The sequence below is a fragment of the Microtus pennsylvanicus genome, chromosome 7, assembly GCF_037038515.1.
Source record: "Microtus pennsylvanicus isolate mMicPen1 chromosome 7, mMicPen1.hap1, whole genome shotgun sequence".
In the NCBI taxonomy this organism is placed as follows: Eukaryota; Metazoa; Chordata; class Mammalia; order Rodentia; family Cricetidae; genus Microtus; species Microtus pennsylvanicus.
The window spans coordinates 111,667,744-111,689,848 of NC_134585.1; the positions used below are offsets into that span (position 1 = coordinate 111,667,744).

At 41.9% G+C, this 22,105-nt stretch overlaps 1 protein-coding gene across 5 annotated transcripts in view; it reads right to left on the minus strand.

Annotated features, from left to right (window-relative positions):
* The window catches only part of Csde1 (cold shock domain containing E1), a 38,421-nt gene extending 27,341 nt beyond the window's left edge, over positions 1-11,080 (minus strand). For 2 of the 5 annotated variants that reach the window (XM_075981767.1, XM_075981766.1), the window contains exons 1-2: positions 10,734-10,831; positions 1,799-2,202 (exon numbers count right to left, since the gene is read on the minus strand). The gene's annotated coding sequence lies outside the window, so the exon portion shown is untranslated. Of the gene's footprint in view, positions 1-1,798; positions 2,203-10,733 lie in introns of those variants that run through there. The other 3 variants (XM_075981768.1, XM_075981765.1, XM_075981764.1) reach the window with 3 other exon arrangements.
* Between the last annotated feature and the right edge of the window lie 11,025 nt (positions 11,081-22,105).

Here is a 22,105-nt window from a genome sequence, read left to right on the forward strand (position 1 = left end):
TGTAATTCAGATCAGTGAAATAAAATGGGAAAATAAGAAAAAAAAAAGTCTTTCATAAATTACCCTGAGTCATTAAGATACAGTCTTGCTGCTACCCATATTGTCCTCAATTTTGGGGATCAGTTCTTCCTTAGCCTGCCAAGAAACTGAACCTACTCAGACTCTTCCTTTAGCTTGTAAGAAGCTTCAGTTTGTGATAGCCCAACAGAACAAACAATAGCCTAAACTTACTCTTTAAAATCAGACGAGGAAGAAAAAGACAGAAGACATGCTAGAACAAATACTTTAAAGCTGGTCATGAAGATAAATTTATCACTAAGAGTAGTCATCAATTAAGTAATACAGAGCCCGGCTGGTGGTGGGGCACACCTTTAATCCCAGCACTTGGGAGGCAGAAGCAGGTCATCTATGTGAGTTTGAGGCCAGCCTGGTCTACAAGAGCTAGTTCCAGGACAGGCTCCAAAGCTACAAAGAAACCCTGTCTCCAAAAACAAACAAACAAACAAACAAACAAAAAAGGTAATACAGGAGCCAGGGTGGTGTGTCACGCCTTAAATCCCAGCACTCAGGAGGCAGAAGTAGATGGAGCTCTGAGTTCAAGGCCAGTCTGGTCTACAGAGCAAGTTTTAGGACAGCCAGGACTACACAGAGAAACCCTGTCTTGGGGGAAAGAAAAATAAAGAAAAGAAACATATCTGTGGTGGTGGTGGTGGTGGCAGCTAAGAGCACTTACTTGCTGCTCTTGCTAAGGGCGTAGGAACTCAAGTTCCAGGGAATCCAACGTCTCTTCAGGCCTCTGAAGAATCTTGTAAGCACATAGTGCATAAATATACACTCAGACACCAACAGACAGACAGACAGACACATACACACAATAAAAAGAAACTGCTCAACAATAGGCCTGTGTGCTTCTTTAAATAAGCCAAATTATTTCCATTCAACTTCATTTGCAACATTTTAAAATATGGTTGTCAACTTTTTGAAATCATCTTCCTCTGTGCTCCTTCCTATGTGGCTGTGCTGCTTTTCTTTAATGATTTCTTCACAGTATTTCTCCTTTACCACTTATAAACTAATGGTCCCTTCTCAATTCCAAGACTTTGCATTTAGAAACTCTAGAAACTAAGAACTCTGTTCTCCCTAGATTTATCTTCACACTGAACCTGTTACAAGACTCACTGACCATTAGAACCCTACTGTCTGCCTGTTTCTCCATCTATACACCAGCCTGTCTTAAATATCTATTTGCTCTCAGCAGATGTTCTCATCTTCAAGTTATCTCTCAAATGAATCTAAAGGAATCAAGCTATCTTACCTTTGAAAAGCAAAATTCATTAAAGCTCTTAATAGTCATCCAATAGCTCCCATTCATATAGAACAGAGTCAATATACTATACTGTACCTTTCACAGCCTGGATCCGAAAAGCTTCTCTGTCCAGTTACTCTATGACACCCCGCAAAACTGTACTCTCTAGTCTGTATGTAACTAGACTGCTCAATACAGTCTTGTGCTCACAATCTGAGAACTGTTACTTCTGTACTCTAGCGGAAGAATCCTTTCTCTTGACAAAGTGCTGCTTTGTCCACTGCCCCTTATAGTCTCAGCACTTAGTACCTTTTCTTTTAGTTTACATTCAACAGTGGTATTTTGCAATAAAATGCTTAAATTCAAGTCCGTGAACACTTTATTCACTACCATACTCCAGCATGAGCAATTCATAACAATACACTATGTAAACCATCCATGAACCACCATGTCGAGCTTTTATATTCTTAACCAATGAAAATACAAACCTACCTCGCAGTGATAATCAAATATTGCACTTTCAGTAGTATTTGCTGACTTTCTTTTGCAGCACAAGTTCCAAAGGTTGAAAGTTGCTAGATTTTTTTTTTCAAAAAAAAAAAAAAAAAAAAAGAGCGAGAGGAAATGATCTATCAAGCTAATAAAGAATACAACTGCTGCTGCACCGGGCAATCTCACAGTACAGCACTGAAGAAAACAAAGACTACTAGCAGCGTTGGGAAGTGCTCTTTCAAAGCTGTTGAGTAGGCACAAACTTCTTGTTTCAGATCAAGTGTTGTGTCTTCAACTTGTGTACTCTTCTTTGGTGTTGCTGGTTGTTCCGGGTCTGTTCTTTGCCTGATCTGAACTTGAAGCAGCAGTTTCAGGTGGTAAAGTCTGTTCCGTTACACTTCATACTGGAGACAGAAACAAAGACAAAGTACAGCTAGTAGAGAACCGGGGAAGACGGCTGGCGGCTTAGAATCACTGTCCCATGATGCAGGTAATTTGGAGAGCTCAAGTGAGGACTGCCTCCATCCTCTGCCAAGACTCCAAATTATTCCAAAGTCCTGCTAACTCCCACCCTGACCACCTGCAAATTACACAACAGAGTATTCAGTTAGGACAAGCATCTTACAGAAACTAAACCCAGCAGTATGTTAGGTTTTAGGAAAAGATAACATAACTCACCATTGGAGTTTACACTGGAGATAACTAGAGCACAGGACACAAAATTTAGCTGCTAAGCTGGGTGCTGCATGCCACATACTATGCTAGAAATCACACTCCTTTCACCACTGTAGGAACAGCAAAGCAGCATGCTGAGTACAGACTAAGATAGGGAATCTGAACAGAATCTGGAAAGCTAAAATAAACAACTAAGTATCCTATGCATAAACATGATCTAAAAAAAGTCTAAATAGCCACGAAATTCTAAGTTCTTGGAAATCAGGAACATTGCGGTATTATATGACTTCTCTTCAAGAACCTTATTAGCCGGGCAGTGGTGGCGCCTGCCTTTAATCTCAGCACTCGGGAGGCAGAGGCAGGTGGATCTCTGTGAGTTAGAGACCAGCCTGGTCTACAAGAGCTAGTTCCAGGACAGGCTCCAAAACTACAGAGAAACTTTGTCTCCCGCCCCCCCAGAGAGAGAGAGAGAGAGAGAGAGAGAGAGAGAGAGAGAGAGAGAGAATTTTATTATTGTGTGTGTAAGGTGTATGAGTGGCAATCATGCAGGTGTAGACATCAGATGTTTTTTGGGGGTAGTCAATTCTTCCACCTTAGGTTTTCGTTTAACCCAGTACCTTTATCCACTATGCCATCTGGTTGGTCATCATGAGATCTTTTATTTTTATATTTATTTATTTTTGATTTTTCGAGACAGATTTCTCTGGAGCCCTGACTATTCTGGAACTCAATCTGTAGATGAGGCTGGCTGAGAACTCACAGAGATCCACCTGTCTCTGTCTCCTGAGTGCTGGGATTAACGGCATGTGCCACCACCGTGGCTTAAAATAATACTTTCATTTGAAAACTACCACAAGAAAGAATGGTGCCAGGATGGTGCTGGTAAGAGTTAATTTGGTGCTCAAGTTTGATAACCTGAGTCCAATCCCTGGGCCCCAACGAAGGAGAATGGAGCCAGGCAGTAGTGATACATGCTTTTAATCCCAGAACTTGGAAGGCAGAGACAGGCGAATCTCTGAGTTCCAGGCCAGCCTGGTCTACAGAGCAAGTTCCAGGATAGTCAGAGCAACAGAGAAACACTAGTTTGACACCTCCCCTCCAAAAAAGAAAAGTGATGGAACAAAAAACTCCCAAAGTTGTCTTCTGATCTCCATACCTATACTTTGGCACAGTCATAATCAACATACACTAATTAAGAAAAGAATGACTATAAGGTAACCTGGATGTGGTGGGACATGCCCACAATTCCAGGACAGCCAGGACTATACAGAGACCCTGTCTCATACAAACAAACAAAAATTATTACTACATTTATTTGCTGGAGGGGGTTGTCATTGTGTGGGGAGAATGTGTGTGTGCGTGCGCGCGCACACACATGCATGTGTGTGTGCAGTATAGGTCAGACAACCAGAAGCCAGCTTTCCTCCCAACATGTGGGTTATATGATCAAACTCAGGTTAGGTTTAGCAGCAGGTGCCCCTTAACCCCCCAAACATGATCTCCCGAGATTCACCTTTTGCTCTGAGAAAGGATGAAGTCTGGCCTGAAGCCCACTATGTAGCACTAGATGGCCATTATTTTCCTGCTTTCACCCCCACATGCTAGGTTTATATAGTCATAGACTATGTTTCGTTTTCTAGCTGCCCAGACCTGAATAATCACAGAAAATACATTAATTCGAATACTACTTGGCCTATTAGCTCAGGCTTCTTATTAACTAACTCTCATATCTTAAATTAACCCATTTCTATTAATCTGTGCATGACCATGAGGCTGTGGCCTAAGGTTCCAGTGTTTGTCTCCTAGGATAGCTACATGGTGTTTCCCTGACTCAGCCCACTCTCTCTCTCTACAACTCTGTTTGGATCTCCTGCCTGGCTGTACCCTGCCAAGCCACTGGCCAAAACAGCTTCACTCATCAACCAACAAAAGCAACACATACACAGAAGGATATCCCACATCATCTGCCAACACCTATCTATGCCTTTCATTCCTTTTTTCTCCCAGTGGTACTGGGGATTGATTGAATCTAGCCCTTTAGGCACATTAGTCATTCTACCACTGAGCTTTGTCTCAGCTCCATTCATTGCCTCTTAGCCTTAATCTCCCCTAAAACAGAAGAATCGAGGGCCACCTTCAATCTTTTTTTTTGGTACCAAATCATTTCTGAAGCTTATGTCAATGTTTATGCATCCTGTTCTTCTAATTATATTTCAAATTTCTTTCTGAGAGGCAATTAACCCACTGCTGCTTAACTACAGCAGCAATTTAAATAAAAAGATAGCTAACCCACAACAGACAAAATGACCTCAAAATTCAAGTAAAAATAGTTCTAACAATATTAGGCCTTAATTATGCAATCAAAAATTATCTCATCTTCAAAAGAAAAACAAATTTGGCATACAGATTTATCTTAACACCTTATAATTATTTATAGAGCCAGATGGTTGTGGTGCACACCTTTAATCCCAGCACTTGGGAGGCAAAGGAAGACAGATCTCTGTGGGTTCAAGGCCAGCTTGGTCTAAGAGTAAGTTCCAGGACAGGCTCCAAAGCTACATAGAGAAACTCTGTCTTGAAAAACCAAAAAGATTACTTATATATTATAGAACCCCAAAACTGAAAATTAGGAATACTTTTGAGGAAGGCAATGAGACAGTTACCAGCAGTTGTTAAGAGCACTGGCTGCTCTTCCAGTCAGAGGATTCATGTTCTATTTATTCCCAGCATACACACAGTGGCTCACAATGACCTTTAACTTACAACTTCAGTTCCAGGGAATTACACTCTCTCTTAGACTCTATGAGCAAGAGGCACACATATAGTATAGAGACATACATTCAAACAAAGCATCCATCTATCCCTACATACACACCCACACACCCACACACACAGTTTTTTTTGAGACAGGGTTTCCTGGAACTCACTCTGTAGACCAGGCTGGCCTCAAACTCACAGAGATCCACCTGGCTCTGCCTCCCAGGTGGTGGAATTAAAAAAAGGTGTCACCACTGCCTAGCCTCATAAAACAATTTTTCAAATTTAAAAACTACAGCAGGGGTTGGGGATACCTAGTTATGATTGTCAGCAACTAAAACTCCAAAGCAAAAATGAACAAACTTCAACAAAATCATTTTTTACTGGAAAAAAAAAACAATTAAAGGTAGTGGCACACACATTTAAGCTCAGCACTTAGGAGGCAGAGGCAGATGAAATCTGAGTTTAAACAGAGCCTCGTCTATAGATCGAGTTCTAGGGCAGCCAGGTATACACAGAGAAACCCTATCTCAAAAACAATGTCTTTAAATTTGAACTAAATTAACTCAATCTAGGGTGATAAATCATGTCAATAACTAATAATGAAAGGCTCCTACAATCTACACCCCAGAAGCACTGCAGAGCTCATCTTGAATAAGACCAGGTAGTATATATTAAGCACAAACTTACAACAAGAATTGAGTAGATAAAATAGTATCTTCTTGTTTATAATATTTATAGGTAACAGAATTAAGTCTGAAGAACTCATAGTTTATTGGTCAAGCATTATATAAAATTAGCTAGCTACTACAAATAATATCATTCATCAGTGGTGTTGACGCCGTTAACTCTCTGAAAACAAATTCATCTCCCTTTATTCCTCCTAAGCTAGACATTTAAGAGCAGGACTCAAATGAAGAGTCTATTTGTTGATGAATATTCAACTCTTTCCCCCATTGTTCCACAGGAAAACAGTAAGTAGCACTATTTATCGATATTATACAATGTTATTTTAAGAGTTAATTTTTTTTTGGTTTTTCGAGACAGGGTTTCACTGTAGTAGAACTAGCTCTTGTAGACCAGGCTGGCCTTGAACTCACAGAGATCCGCCTCCCTCTGCCTCACAAGTGATGGGATTAAAAGACTGTGCCACTGCGCCCACTCAGTTTATAATTTTGACAAATTACTGAGTATATGACAGTATATACTTGGGGAAAATTAAAAGACTAAACCAGTGTGTAGAGCATCTCCTAACCCACTTCCAGAAGGAAGTACATCTTTTTTTAAGAGGAAAAAACAAAGATCCAAATTGGTTACAATCTCCAAGGCCAGACATTTCACTGAATTCCATACTTAGAACATTTTCCTTAGGTGTGATTATGAATAAAATCCTTGCCTTCACAGTTCAAAGCTGTGATGCATTAGCTGCTTTTAACTTCAAATACATCGCATATAACACAAATAAAGCACCCAAGCTCTAATTTGTTTTGACCCTGTTTTCTTCCTCCTATGTGTTTTGTGGTGTTGAGAACTGAACTCGCAATCTTACTTGTGCTAAGCAAAAGCTCTGCTCTTGAGTTATACCCCTACTCCCTTAAATTTTGGAACTAAGATTAATGATAAACCTTAGATCAAACAACATAATCTAAATCGTTGGGCATGGTTTTGCATGCCTTTGAACCTGACTCTTTTTGGACAGAGGCAGGGGGATCTGAGATCAAGGCCAGCCTGGTCAACAGAGTGGGTTCTAAGACAGAAACCCTGTCTTGAAAAGCCCAACTGTCTTATGGTGGAGCAAGCCTTTATTCTCAGCATTCAGGAAGCAGAGGCAAGCAGATCTCTGTGACTTTGAGGTCGGCCTGGTCTACAGAGTTTCAGGACAGACAGGGTTAAACCAAAAACAAACAAAAACACCCCAAAACTGAAAACGACTAAGTCATCATCTATTAGGGGGAATTAAAAAAAAAAACCCTGATATTGATTCAACTATCCTTTAGTATATATTTAGTAATAACAACTGTGCTGAGTTGTTAATGACCTGGATACTAGGACACTTAAAATTATTTATCTAGCATGTAACTGCTATTAAATTCAACAGTCAGGGTGGGAAGCTGAAGAAATTATTATCCAACAAAAACTTACTTAATGCTACATGTTTGAGATGGCGTCTCGTATAGCCCAAGATGACCTTGAACTTATAATACTTTTTCCTGCCTTCCTTCCCAAGTGCTGGCATTACAGGCTTATGCCTCTACACTCAGTTTTACTCTGTGCTGGGGACTGAACCCAGGACTTTGAGCATACCAGTCAAACACTAAACTATATCTCCAGTATCTGATACATTTTTAATTTATAATTTTCTCAAAATAAAATTAAAAACAAAAATCTTGGCTTATATAACTTAATTATATTCAAAATGTTAATATTCACAGAAGCAGGCGGATCTCTCTGAATTGAGGCCAGACTTGTTTACAATGAGACCCTGTTCCGGAATGATAAGATTCAAGAAGAAAAACACGTCTTTAATCCCAGCACTAGGGAGGCAGAGGCAGGCGGATTTCTGTGAGTTTGAGGCCAGCCTGGTCTACAAGAACTAGTTCCAGGACAGGCTCCAAAGCTACAGAGAAACCCTGTCTGGAAAAACTTAAATAAATAATCACAAACCAAGAGAAACACAAGTCACTCCCAACACAGCAGTTTCACCATGTAACCCACTCCCATTAACTAAGTTCTTGTAGTTGTAACCACTGTGAAAGTTCTGAATTCATTGTTTTGTGAGAACAGCTCTCCCTATGTAGCCTATAATGGTTTCCGGCTCCAGATCCTCCTCTCTAAGCTTCCCAAGTGCAGGAACAAAGTTTAAGCAAAAGATCTTAAAATGGTTCTCCTTTTGTTTTTAGAAATAAAAGCTTCAAAGGCTCAGCAATTCTTTTCTTTCTTTTTTTTTTTTTTTGGTTTTTCGAGACAGGGTTTCTCTGTGGCTTTGGAGCCTGTCCTGGAACTAGCTCTGTAGACCAGGCTGGTCTCGAACTCACAGAGATCCGCCTGCCTCTGCCTCCCGAGTGCTGGGATTAAAGGCGTGCGCCAGCACCGCCCGGCCGGCTCAGCAATTCTTTGTGTCTTACAAAATACCATCATTTCTACTTGACTTTGCAACACAGTCCTAATTATTTTACTACTCAAATTCACCCAAAAGGAATTTCCATCTACTTTATTGTAAAAAGTATAGCCTTCATAGCAATATGAATATACTCAGTGCCACTGAACTATACTTCAAAAAAGGTCAAAATTAAGGTTTACTTTAGATAAAAAAGGGATGACTGAGGGGCTACTTGAAGGGGGGGGGGAGAAAATGGGTAAAAGAGAGTCAGTTTTCACAATTTTCATTTGCTGGAAATTTACCACAATTCTCAACCACACCTTTAAAGGTTACACTTAAGTCAAAACTTACTTATAAAACAAGAAAACCTATCTTCTGTACTTCAAATACTTTGCTTTTCAACTCAGCTGCTATAAATACTCATCTCGATGGTAAACATCCAGAGCAGCTGCACAAATCAACCTACCACTTTTTTTATTTCAGCTCTAAAACTAAAAAGAAACAAAGATAAATATTATATCTAAATTTTGTTTGTTTTTGTTTCTTCAGTTTTTTTCTAGACAGTCTGTGTAGCCTTGTCTGTCTTGAAACAGCTGTCTATAGCTTTGTAAACCAGGCTGGCCTTGAATTTAAAAGATCCGCCTGTCTCAGCCTCCCAAGTGCCGAGATCAAAGGTGTGTGTTATCACCTAAATCCTAGGACTCAGGGGTGTTCGACTGCTTATATACTTAATCCTCTTATCCACATTAACAACTATACTGCCACTCAATTTAGTACTGAGTTTGCATTCTCGTACCTCAAAATAAAAATGAGCACCAGGCATGGTGGTGCATGCCATTAATCCTAGCACTTGGGAGGCAGAGACAGGCAGATCTTTGACTTCAAGGCCTGCCTGGTCTACAAAGTGAATTATAAGGCCAGCCAAGGTACACAGACTCTATCTCAAAAAAAGACGGTGGGGGGGGGTGGTTTACCGAGTATTTTGGTAGCTTGAATTAATGCCCTATAATTTGGAACTTTTTAAAAAAGTAGGTTAGAGCAAGCAGTCCAGAGGTGAAGAATGGACAGCCAGTTCAAGGCCAACGCACACTATATAGTTCAAGGCCAGCTTGAACTGCCTAGCTGTCTCAATAAACGAAAGAAAAACATACTTGGCAGCTCTGTGAACTACAAGTTCAAGTTCACAGTAGCCTAACAGAATGTAATTGTCCAAATTCAACTACCACCGTTAGTCCTTTTCTGCCTGCCCCTCAACTGCTTAACTAGCACTATCTTTTTGCCCATTTTAGTTGCAAAATAAATGTCCTAATAATTTTCAAATTTTTTGGAGTGGGGAGTGTGTTTTAGGGAGTACTCTACACTCACCTGTGAGGCCAGTTGGCGACCAGCCACACAGGTGTTCCTAAGAGAAACTCTTTTAAAGCAAAGGAGCCGTAGCACTAAGATTTCGAACTGCCCAAACAGTCAATGATAAAAACCCTCCCATTTTATCTCCGACTAGGGTTCTAAAACTGCAAACACGACAAAGCCAAGCCGTTCATTGCACAACGTGGGCCAGTGCTTGCACCATGTAGGGAGAGCATCACAGAACTCTCAAAACGCATGCCATTTGCCCCCAGACAGAACGGCAGGAGACACGTGCCTAGACTGGGACCCCGCTCCCCTTTCACATGTCAAGGGGCAAAGTTAGGAGTGGAGACACAACTGTGAGTGACTGAGTAAAGATGTCAGTTCTGTCGCGCTAGGGTCAGATACGGCTGGGGAAAAAGAGGTGTCCCTAAGCACTTTCCCTAGAAGGAACGGGGTCTCGACCCACACACAAAGAAGGCGCCACTGCCGCACTGCGCTCTGGTAGTCGTAGTCATATCCCCAAAGCAAGTGACGGCCAAGAAAGACAAGGTCCTGAAGAAAGTAGGCCCTTCGCCCCGGCCTCTTCCAAAAGCACACAAAGGACCGCGCCACCACCCCCTTGCCCCTCCCGCCGGGACTTGTAGTTCCCTTTCTCCCAGCCAAGCCGCAGAGGGGGAAGAAGACAGACTACAGCTCCCGGCAGTCCCCGCGCTCAAGCCCCGCACCCTCTGCCTCCATCTTGGCTGCGGCCGGAGCCTCCATTTTCGCTCCCCCCCCCCCCACTTCAGTCACAACCACTACCACCACCACAACCACGCGCGTCTCCGGGCCTCAACTTCTCACCAAGCCTCCGGGGCCTGCCATGAGGCCCGGACGGTTGAACCGGGGACGAATGAGGAAGCCTGAATAGGAACTCACACAGAGCGCTCCTCTACCCGGAATTCCAAGAGTGCCCACCTTGACTCAGAAGTCTCACCCCTTAGTCAGGGTCTCCTCACCTGTCCTTAATCTGGCTTCTTGCTAACCCCCATTGGACACCGAGGTCGTACTCACCCCAACAGCTCAGCGCCCCCTCTCCAGCGCCGCCATAAGCAGCACGGCCCGGTACGTAGGAATAAATCTCGCTTCTCTCGCGAGAGTTGCGGGCTCCGAGCGCGTGCACGGGAAGGTAGGGGGCGTGCTCTCAGTACGCTTGCGCGCAAGGCCTGAGTGACGCTAGCGAGTGACCAGCATTTATCCACGAGCAAGATGATAACTGTTCTTTTATAGTCTCACTCCTGACTACGGCCAGGAGCAATCTCGGCGTTTACTGACTCCGCTGGGACGCTGTGGGCGGAGTGCCAAGTGACTTTAGGCGTCTCTGGGCTTCGGGAGCCCGAATGCTTTAGGCAGGAAGGCTCGAGTAAACCTTGAACAGGAACAGTTCTGAGGGCATATCCGGGAATGTCATGAAAAAAAGGATTTCACTTTTCCTCAACAAAAATCCGGGAGTCCTCAAATCACAGCTTCTCTTTAGTCACCGGACATTCTGTCTCCTAACTCCTACATTAGAATGGATTTCATTGGTTTAGAGGCAAGTTTTTAACAAAGTAATTTATAAATTTTAACTGAGACCTTTTGTCTTACAGAAACTACATTGCTTGCAACAGACAAAAATGAGCAAGGCTAGCCAGGCAGTGGTGGCATACGCTTTCAGTCCCAACCCTCAAGAAGCAAAACAGGCAAATCACTGAGTTCGAGTCCAGCCTGGACTATAGAGCTAGTTCCAGGACAGCCAGAGCTACACAGAGAAACCCAGTCTCAAGGAAAAAACAAAAAGAAAAAAGTCAAAAAACTCTCCAAGCCATTGTAACTGCCCTTTTCAATTACCAGAAGATATTTGTAGTATGCCAGTCTGAATAAATATTTAACCGGCTGAAATCGCTAAAAGGGATTCTGATTGAAGTAGAGGAATGTAATGGTTAAATCTGAATACTGCAAACATCAGTAGGTTTCAGATAATAAGAACCCGCTAGTAAAAGAAGTACTTTATACAGGTTCAGTGGCTGTCTTACTGGTTTTTGCTTTTACTGGTTTTTGCTTATTGGTTGTTTGGTTTTTGTTTTTTTGACAAACGGTTTCTCTTGTGTAGCCCTGGCTGTGCTGGAATTTGATCTGTAGACCAGGCCTATTTGGAAGTCAAAGATGACCTGCCTGTCTCCCTGGATTAAAGGTATACAACACCACCCAGCCAGCCTTTTTTTTTTAGACACAATCTCTACATAGACCTGGCTGTCCTGGAACTCACTATGTAAACCATGCTGGCCTAGAACTCAAAGAGATCTGCCTGCCTCTGCCTCCAAGTGCTGAGATTACTTCCTGCACAACTATCTTTTTGTATGTGGCTACCATATTCTATGCATATAATAAATGTAGCTTTTCTATTTATCTACCATTAATTATTATTAGAGCAAAATTATCAAACCTTCAGTTTTATTCAACATCTGGTCTGTTTGATTGTTGGAATGTATACAGCAATAAGGAAAATGGAATGCTAGGTTCTGTGGTACGTGTTTGTAATCCTAGCTACCTAGGAGACTGAATTAGCAGTATGAAAAATGGGAGACCAAGCTGGGCGGTGGTGGCGCACGCCTTTAATCCCAGCACTTGGGAGGCAGAGGCAGGCGGATCTCTGTGAGTTCGAGGCCAGCCTGGTCTACAGAGCAAGTGCCAGGACAGGCTCAAAAGCTACAGAGAAACCCTGTCTAGAAAAAACGAAAAACAAAAAAGAAAGAGAAAAATGGGAGACCAGGGTGGACAATGTAGTGAGAACTTGCCTCAAGACAGTAGATAGATAGATAGATGGATAGATAGATAGATAGATATGGATAAGAGTCAGTGCATGCCTTTAATCCCAACACTCTTTAGGTAAAGGCAGGTGGATCTCTGTGAACTCATAGTGAGTTTCAGAACAGCCAGAGCAGCCTGGTGGTAGTGGCACATGTCTCCTCCTTTAATCCCAGCACTTGGCAAACAGAGGCAGGCAGATCTCTAAATCAGAGGCCTACAAAGTGAGTTCCAGGACAGTTAGGGCTACACAGAGAAACCCTGTCTCGAAAAACCAAAAAGAAGAAAAGAAGAAAAGAAAAAAAGAACAGGCAGGGCAATGTATAGAGACCCTTTCTAAAAATCAATAAATAAATTAAGAGACTGAGTTGCTAACTCCTCTCTGCTCCTATCAGCATATCTTTTCTTAATAAACTGACTCTGATTTTTCTATAAAAATAAAAACAAGAAAGAAGTTGATGTGCCTTGATGGTTCTAGGTTCACACAAAAAGGAAAAAGAAAAATGGATATGGTACTGTTCGCAAAGAACTTCCGGCTTAACTTCGTTAGATAATCACAAAGCAAATATAAATGTGTAAGTGTGGTAAAGGAAAGATGCACAGTATTCGAATAACCTCCAGTTATGAGCAAATCATCTGGAGATATAAGAGGAGCCAGTATTCTTTTTCTGTCGGAAAATTTCTTTTTTTTTTTATTTTATTTATTTATTTATTTATTAAAGATTTCTGTCTCTTCCCCGTGTTGGAAAATTTCTTCATCTCTGTTACTGTTGGTGCAGTTCCACCCATTCCACTGTGAGAGCCAAAGTTACATTTAAAGTTTAAGTTACTGAGCTCCAGAGATGGCTTACTGGTTAGGAGAACTGGCTGCTCTTCCAGGGGACCTAGATTCAATTCCCAGCATCTACATGGCAGCTCACAACTGTCTGTAACTCCAGTTCCAGGGGATCCAAAACCCTTTACACAGACATATAGCCAGGCAAAACACCAAGGCACATAAAATAAAAAATAATTTAAACCGGGCAGTGGTAGCACATGCCTTTAATCCCAGCACTCGGGAGGCAGAAGCAGGTGGATCTCTGTGAGTTCAAGGCCAGCCTGGTCTGCAAAAGCTAGTTCCAGGACAGACTCAAAAGCTACAGAGATAATCCCAGCACTCGGGAGGCAGAGGCAGGCGGATCTCTGTGAGTTCGAGACCAGCCTGGTCTACAAGAGCTAGTTCCAGGACAGGCTCCAAAACCACAGAGAAACCCTGTCTCGAAAAACCAAAAAAAAAAAAAAAAAAGCTACAGAGAAACCCTGTCTCAAAAACAAACAAACAAAGGTTTTAATTACTAAGCCTAAGAGATCCATAAAACAAAAATGCCTCTGATCTGCAAGCCTCTTGGCCAAGGGCAGACAGTTCCTGAAATGCTAGAGGCTGTTGTTTATAGGGGATAACAAGCCACATGTTTTTCACTCCCCTAAAAAATTTTGCCGATACCCATCTGCACTGGATGCACTTGATCACATGTGGGTGAGAGGTTCATAGGCAGGAAATGTGTGTCAGAAGGTACGCTTGTCCCTAATTGGACCTGATGGGAAATACTTAAACAGCTACAACCTAGCTGGGGCCATTTTTCTGGGGAACCAAAGATGGACCTGGCCAGAGTCCATCTACCTGGCCAGTATTTAATTAAAGCTTGCTTCAAATCTGGCTTTAAATTATGGTAGTATTAGCCGGGCGGTGGTGGCGCACGCCTTTAATCCCAGCACTCGGGAGGCAGAGGCAGGCGGATCTCTGTGAGTTCGAGACCAGCCTGGTCTACAAGAGCTAGTTCCAGGACAGGCTCCAAAACCACAGAGAAACCCTGTCTCGAAAAACCAAAAAAAAAAAAAAATAAAATAAATTATGGTAGTATTATTCTGGAGACTTATGGGATTAACACCACCTCAGTGCCCTCTTTGATGTCTTGCTGTACTTTTCTAAGCACAGATACTCTATTGTAATTATTGGTTCGTACCACATAGTGATAGGTACTTCAGGACAGGACTGCTGCCAGTCATTTTACATCCCTGGTTGCTGACTGTGCCTAACCTAGACATCTTTGAAAGGCTTGAAGAAATAGAACTGGGCAGTTGTCCATCGGATAGCAGGGAAGGTGTTAGAAATTGGGAGCTGAGCTGGGCAGTGGTGGTGCATTCCTTTAATCCCAGCACTTGGAAAAGCTACAGAGAAACCCTGTCTCGAAAAACCATAAAACCAACCCCCCCCCCCACAAAAAAGAAATAGTATATCTCCTGTTCAACCAAGATTCAAGGCCAGGTGGTGGTGATCCAGGCCTTTAACCCCAGCACCTGGGAGACAGAAACAGGCGAATCTCTGTGAGTTTGAGGCCAGTTTGGTATACAGGGTGAGTTCTAGGAGAGGCTCCAAAGTTACAGAGAAACCCTGTCTCGAAAAACAAAACAAAAAAGGAAAAAGAAATTGGGAGCTGGGTACAGTGGTGCATGCTTCTAATCCCAGCACTCCATATCTGGAGAATCAGAGTTAAGGCTACATAACAAATTTCAAGCATGCCAAAGAGTATGTAAGACTCTCTTTCTCTGTGTCTCTGTCTCTGTCTGTCTGTCTCTCTCTCTCTCTCTCTCTCGCACACACACACACACACACACACACACACACACACACACACACACACACACACACACTAAACAAATCAAACCCAATACCTTCCTAGAGAAGTATAGACTGCAAACATTTCAAAATAACTGTTTTGTTTTATTTGCCTATTTTTTAAATACATATATTTTATCCTTTCCTTGGCTACGCAGTTTAGAAATTCTCATCTAACTTTACAAAGGAAACGACTTGGGCTCTTGTGCAAGGTCATGTGAAACTGGACTAAAAGAATTAGGTCTGGAAGCACACACTCAGAAACATCACAGCAAAGGGAAATGTTAGACATAATAGTGGCACTATATTCTGTTGGTGTAATTCACGTGGATAAAATAAGATAATTATGTGATTTCTAGAGTTACAGGAGGCTTTATGCCTTAAATGGTCACTTCACCTTACTCTGACCATGCCCCAATTTCTTTATCAATTTGTATTTAACACAAAGTATAAGATATACTAAACGCAGGGTTATAAGTTTTAGCTTCTGTGGCAGAAGGATTGTGAGTTACAGAAAAATACCTTTTCTCAGACGGATGGTAGTGGGGTATCTTTGCCACAAGATCATGGTACTTACTCTTCAAGAGAGGCTCAGGCAGGACTAAGGACAGCCTGAGATATATTTAAGTTCAGGGCAACCTGGTCTGCTACAGACTAAGACTGTCTCAAAAGCAAAAACAAGCAAAAATTAAAAAGAAACAAAAGAAAAAAGTAAAAGTAATATGATTTGAAATTTTTAATGATTTATTCTTTCTACAATTATAACACATAAGCCGGGCGATGGTGGCGCACGCCTTTAATCCCAGCACTCGGGAGGCAGAGGCAGGCGGATCTCTGTGAGTTCGAGACCAGCCTGGTCTACAAGAGCTAGTTCCAGGACAGGCTCCAAAGCCACAGAGAAACCCTGTCTCAAAAAAAAAAAAACAAAAAAAATCAATTATAACACATAAGTGGAAGTATCTTTCCTAGCCAGAAGATCACTATATTTTGAGATAATGATTTTTTAAAAGGTGAATTTTGAAGTCAACTGAAAAAAATAACAATTTTTTATTATTTCTTAAACAATATACATTGAAGATGAAACTTGGAAAATCATCTGTACAATGGAGTAATCATGAATTTAGGGGAGATATTTTGTCTAAGGACGGAACAATGCTCAAGAAAAAACGGATTAATTGCTTTTGCTCATTTATCAGACTCATTTTTATGTTCTTAGAAACTTAGACAAGGAAACTGGCTATGGCCCTTGCTTTTTGTCCCTGCAGTTATCAGTAAGCACCTGAGCTCTGGGATCTGAAAATCAAAAGTAATTTGCTTTATAAGAGCCAAATAGACGAACAACATAATTGCTTACATGTGTAGATGAATTCTATTATAAATTTAAAAAGTGTGTATTGGTGTTTTGCCTGCATATGTATGTTTTTGAACCAAGTGCATGCTTGATGCCCAAAGAGGACTAGAGAGGGAATCATAACCCCTGATCCTGGACCCATGTGGGTAGAACCTGAGTCCAGCAGGTGCTTTGAACTACTGAGCCATTTCTTCAGCCCCTGTAGGTTTTCTTTGAGACTGGGTCTCTCTTTGTAGCTCTATCTATCCTGGAACAGCCTGGCCTCAAACTCACAAAATCCACCTTCTTCTGCCTCTAGGTGCTGTGATCAAAGGTGCATGCATTACACCTGGATTATAGGTTTTCTTGAGTATAGCATATAGCAGGTGCTTTGGTTTTTGGTCAGTTTCCCATCAGATGAGAAAAATTAAGTCAGTGGGGCGAACCCTTTTATTTTTTTCATATAAAGTTTAATTTTCTCAACCTTTTAAGGACTTTTGCAGGGACAGTATGCCATTCTTACGTGGGTAAGTTAAAAAGTGGAGTTCTTTTGTGACCCCTGCTGCTAGAGGACGGTTTCAGACACTAGAGGAAACTAGAGGAAAATGTCCCCTAAGCCAATTGAGACTGACGGTGGTACAGACCAGTACACACCAGGAACACATCCCACCACCAGAGAGGTTGAAGCCAGAAGACCAGGAAGTCAAGGGCAGCCTCATCTTCACACTGGGTTTGAGACCAGACTGAGCCTCAAAGACTCTGTTTCAAAAGAAGTGAAAACAAACTGGGTGTGGTCATGCATGCTGTCAGTCCCAGCACTTAGGAGGCAGAAGCACATCTCTGTGAGCTCAAAGTCAGCCTGGTTGACCAGCCAAGGCTACATCATGAGAAGAAACAAAAACAATAAAATTGATGTAAGTAATTATAATTTTGTTCTAGAACACTACAATTCAAATATTTTTATTCCTTAACATACTGCTGCCACCGCCCAACTTAACATACCAATTATAAGTCATGTTGATAGTAACATAATAAGAATGACACTCTCCCGGCGGTGGTGGCGCACGCCTTTAATCCCAGCGCTCAGGAAGCAGAGGCAGGCGGATCTCTGAGTGTGAGGCCAGCCTGGTCTGCATAGTGAGTTCCAGGACAGCCATGGCTACACAGAAACTCTGGAAAAACAAAAAGAGCAAACAAAGAATGACGCTAATATGAAAATATTAACCAAATATGGTACAGTATACCTGTAATGCTAACACGGGGAGCTATGGCGGGAAGATCTGGCATTCAAGGGCAGCCTATGTGACAAAGCTACCCAAGGGTACAAAACGAGACTTTGTCTCAAAGAACAAAAGTAATAACGTAAGTAACAGTGAGGGAGAAAGATCACAAAACCTCAGCATTGTACTTAAAGGAAGGCTTGTGTGAATGCACAAACCGTTAACACCTTTAGTCACTGTGAGATTATAGCTCAGAGAGCCAATTAACCTGAAGGAGGGTGGGGTAAAATTTTGTTTCTATTTATCTGTTTGGTGTCTGTGTGCTCCTGAGCTCCTGCTGGGGGACCCAGACTCATGTTGAAATCGCTAGAGCTACCGTTAGAGCATTTGTGCATCACCTAAAGCAGGTGCAGGTACTGAAAAGTGCGGAGTACTGAACCTGGATCCTCTGGGAGAGCAGGGGGTGCTCTTAACTGTGGAGCCATCTAGCTGCCCTTTACATATACAAACACACACATATAAAGTATCAGTGTATCAGATATTAATATAACATTTTTCTACATATTATAGATTTTATTTATTATATATTATTTTACCATACAGTACATTTATTATAAATATATTGTCATATATTAATATAATAACTTATTGTGTATATATGTGTATGTTAATATATGTGTGTGTGTGTACACACACACATATATATGAGTGTGTATATACACATTTATATACACACATATATGTGTATATATATATACACACACACATATATAGTTTTGGGGTTGTTTTTTAGATAGGTTCTCTCTGAATAGTCCTAGATGTCTGGAACTCACTCGATAGACCAGGCTGTCCTGGAATTCACAGAGATCCTCTTGCTTCTGCTCCAGAGAACTGGGATTAAATGTGTATGCTCTCACAGCCAACTCTAACGTATTTTTAACTAAGCTCATCTTAGATCCTGACAAAACCCAGCTGTACTTATAATAAACTGTCTACAGGCTCTACATGATCTACATCCCATCTAAGTCTCTAGGACCCTTGTTCACTGTGATTTGGCTCTACTACCATTTTGACCTTCCCAACACTGCAAGTACATTCCTTCTTCCGAAACCTTGGCTTTGCTGTTGCCCGGCCTGGGAAGCTTCCCTGCATCATCACTTACCTGTCCTATTCTCATCACTCAGGACTCAGCACGGTTGCCACCGGCTCACTGCTTACAACCTCCACTCTGCACAATGGTATTTATTGTCTTCAGTGAATATAACTATCCAAAATTAACATATCTGAGACTTTGTTTATTGTCCATCTTCATGAACTATAGCACAAAGCTCCGCTTTCTGTGTGGTTCATCACTATATCCTTAAAGATCATTTTCATCAGTGACTTTCATATATAGTAAATAATGTTAGCAGGATGGGTAACATGTACTGAATCTAAGGTTGTATAGACGGTGTGACACTATTTATGTGTGATCAATAAGTATGTTGCCAGTTTTCACCTGGTAGTGGTGATAATGGTGCATGCCTTTAATCTCAGCACTCAGGAGGCAGAGGCAGGTGGATCTCTGTTAGTTCCGAGGCCAGCCTAGTCTCCAGAGTGAGTTCTAAAACAGGCGGAGAAACCCATAGAGCAAATTAGCTGGTTCCATAACCTCCTATTCTCTTGGCTCCTGCCCTTTATCAGATTATGCTATGTTTTATTTTGATATTTGCCCCCTGCCTTATTCATTTTTTCTGGTGACAGACCACCAACACTACAGTTACCCTGGACCCTTCTGACACAGGTGACGGGTTCCTCAAGGTTTAAACTGACACCTCTCCGTTAAAAAGTACAATGGGGGAGATGTTGGAAGATGTTGCTGGCTGGTCGGAGGTTGCAGCCTCCCCAAGCCTAGCAGCTTATCTTCACAGCATGGAACTCCCTCCCTCCAACAAAGCTTCCTGCCCTCATCTAGATCCGAGAATGTCCCTTATCTGAAAGCTGTTTCTAAACCAGAAGTCTGTTTTATCTTTAGCTTGACCCTTGGTACAGATCTTGTTGCTAGGGACTCTACTATGGGACCCTGCTGCCACATACTAAGCCTTCTGATAGGAGCATGCCACTTAATGCAAATGAGGGTTTGTCCCCAGGCTCCCCAATCCCATATATTTCTTATACTCTAGAATAAAACTGAGCTGATTCACTGAAATCTGTCTCCATTCATGTTCATGGGCTACCAAAACTTTCTGTCACCCATTGCCTCTTTCCTGTCTTGGCCTAGTGATTTGATTCCTAGCACCTACATGGAGGCTCACAACTGTCTGTAACTCCAATCCCAAGGTACCTGGCACCCTCTTCTGACCACTCTGGGTATTGGTCACTTATGGTAAGTAGACATATATGTGTGCAAACACACATGCACATAAACTGAAATGAAAAAAGAACATTTTAAGCCAAAAAAAGTCTATTTTTTCAAGACCAACAGATTAGGAAAGTAACTACATATAAAAAACAATATATTAGAAACATGAATATTTAACAGTTAATATGCACTACTAAGAAAAAGCCAAACAAAGGAAAAATGGAGGAAATACTTGCATGTCTATTTTATTTATTTATTTATTTATTTATTTATTTTGGTTTTTCGAGACAGGGTTTCTCTGTGGCTTTGGAGCCTGTCCTGGAACTAGCTCTGTAGACCAGGCTGGTCTTGAACTCACAGAGATCCACCTGCCTCTGCCTCCCGAGTGCTGGGATTAAAGGCGTGCGCCACCATTGCCCGGCGTGCACGTCTATTTTAAAAAGCAGTCAATATAGGCAAGTAAACACAGAAAACTATGCAAATCTTTATCAGACATCAGGAATGCATTTGTTTTGAGGTAGTTTTAGACTTCCAGAGGACTCAGTTTTGAGAACAGGAAGCTCCCAGGAACACTTCAACCAGCTGCTCCTATGTCCCTTTACATAACAAAAGAATGTTTTTTTTCAAAGTTGGGCAATTAACCTTGACATAACAAAGTCAACAATGAAACCAGCCTGGGTTTCACCAGTCTTTTCTTTAATGCCCACTTTCTCTCTCAGGATCCACTGTAGGACTATCCGTTGCCTCCATTCACAGCTCTCAGTCGATGGTAGTTCCTCAGTTTCTTCCATTCTTATCTTTGTCTTTATTTTTTCGATGTTTCTAAATATGTGTGTGTATGAGTGTGCCTTTACATGCACACTGCACATGAGTGTGGCTGCTCATGGAAGCCAGGGCTGGAATTACAATTAATTGTGAGCTGCCTAATATGTGTGTTGGGAATCAAACTTGAGTCCTTTTCAAAAGCAACACGTGAGCCGGGCGGTGGTGGCACACGCCTTTAATCCCAGCACTTGGGAGGCAGAGGCAGGCGGATCTCTGTGAGTTCGAGACCAGCCTGGTCTACAAGAGCTAGTTCCAGGACAGGCTCCAAAACCACAGAGAAACCCTGTCTCGAAAAACCAAAAAAAAAAAAAAAAAAAACAAAACAAAAAAACAAACCAAACCAAAAGCAACATGTGCTCTTAACAGCTGAGTGATCTTTCTAGGCCTCTGTCTCTAGTTCTTTGGAAGAATGTCAGTCATCTATTTTGTCAATGTCTCCCAATTTTGGTTTGTCTGATAGTTCCTCTTGATGAGACAGAGATTCTATATGATAGTTCTATCCCACATGACCGTTGGTCTGTTAGGCCACACATGGGAAAGTGATTGTGTTGCAAAGGAGCTGAACAATTCCCATTGCCTAGTGATGTCACGAGGTAGTGAAGTTGTAGGGAGGTGCATTAGTCCTGTCTTTATGGTGATGCTGGTGTAGACAAACCTGCAGTGCTGGTCCTGTAAGAGCACAGCAATGCAATTATGTAAAGTGCATAACTGATAATGAAAAGAAATGCCTGTTACCAGTCATGTAGTAATCTGTGCTTTTGAACGGTAGCATACTCATATTTATACAAAGCTTACTATTGAGCAGCAGCTTCATACTTGTTTTTCCTGTCTCTCAACTGTATTGAGAAGCTACAATAAGTTGTTATCAGAGTTTTGGCAAAAGCCCCAGCTTCTGAGAGTCTCTCTAAACTGGTCTCTCACACACACCAGTCCCAGAAAGCCATTTAGAGATGAGCAAGCAGTGGGTAAAGTGCTTACAACACAAGCCCAAGGACCTGATGTCGAATCCCCAGAACCCACATAAAAAAGACAGAGAGGTACCAACACATCTTTAAACCCAGTTCTTCTGTGGTGAGCTGGGAGGAGACAGGAGAAACCTTGGAGTCAGCTATCCTGGCGTACACAGAAGGAAACAAGAGATGCTGCAGCTAACCAGGTGGAAGACAAGCACCCGAGGCTGTCCTCTGGCCTCCACATGTGCATCATGGCACACAGTGCCTCCTGCCC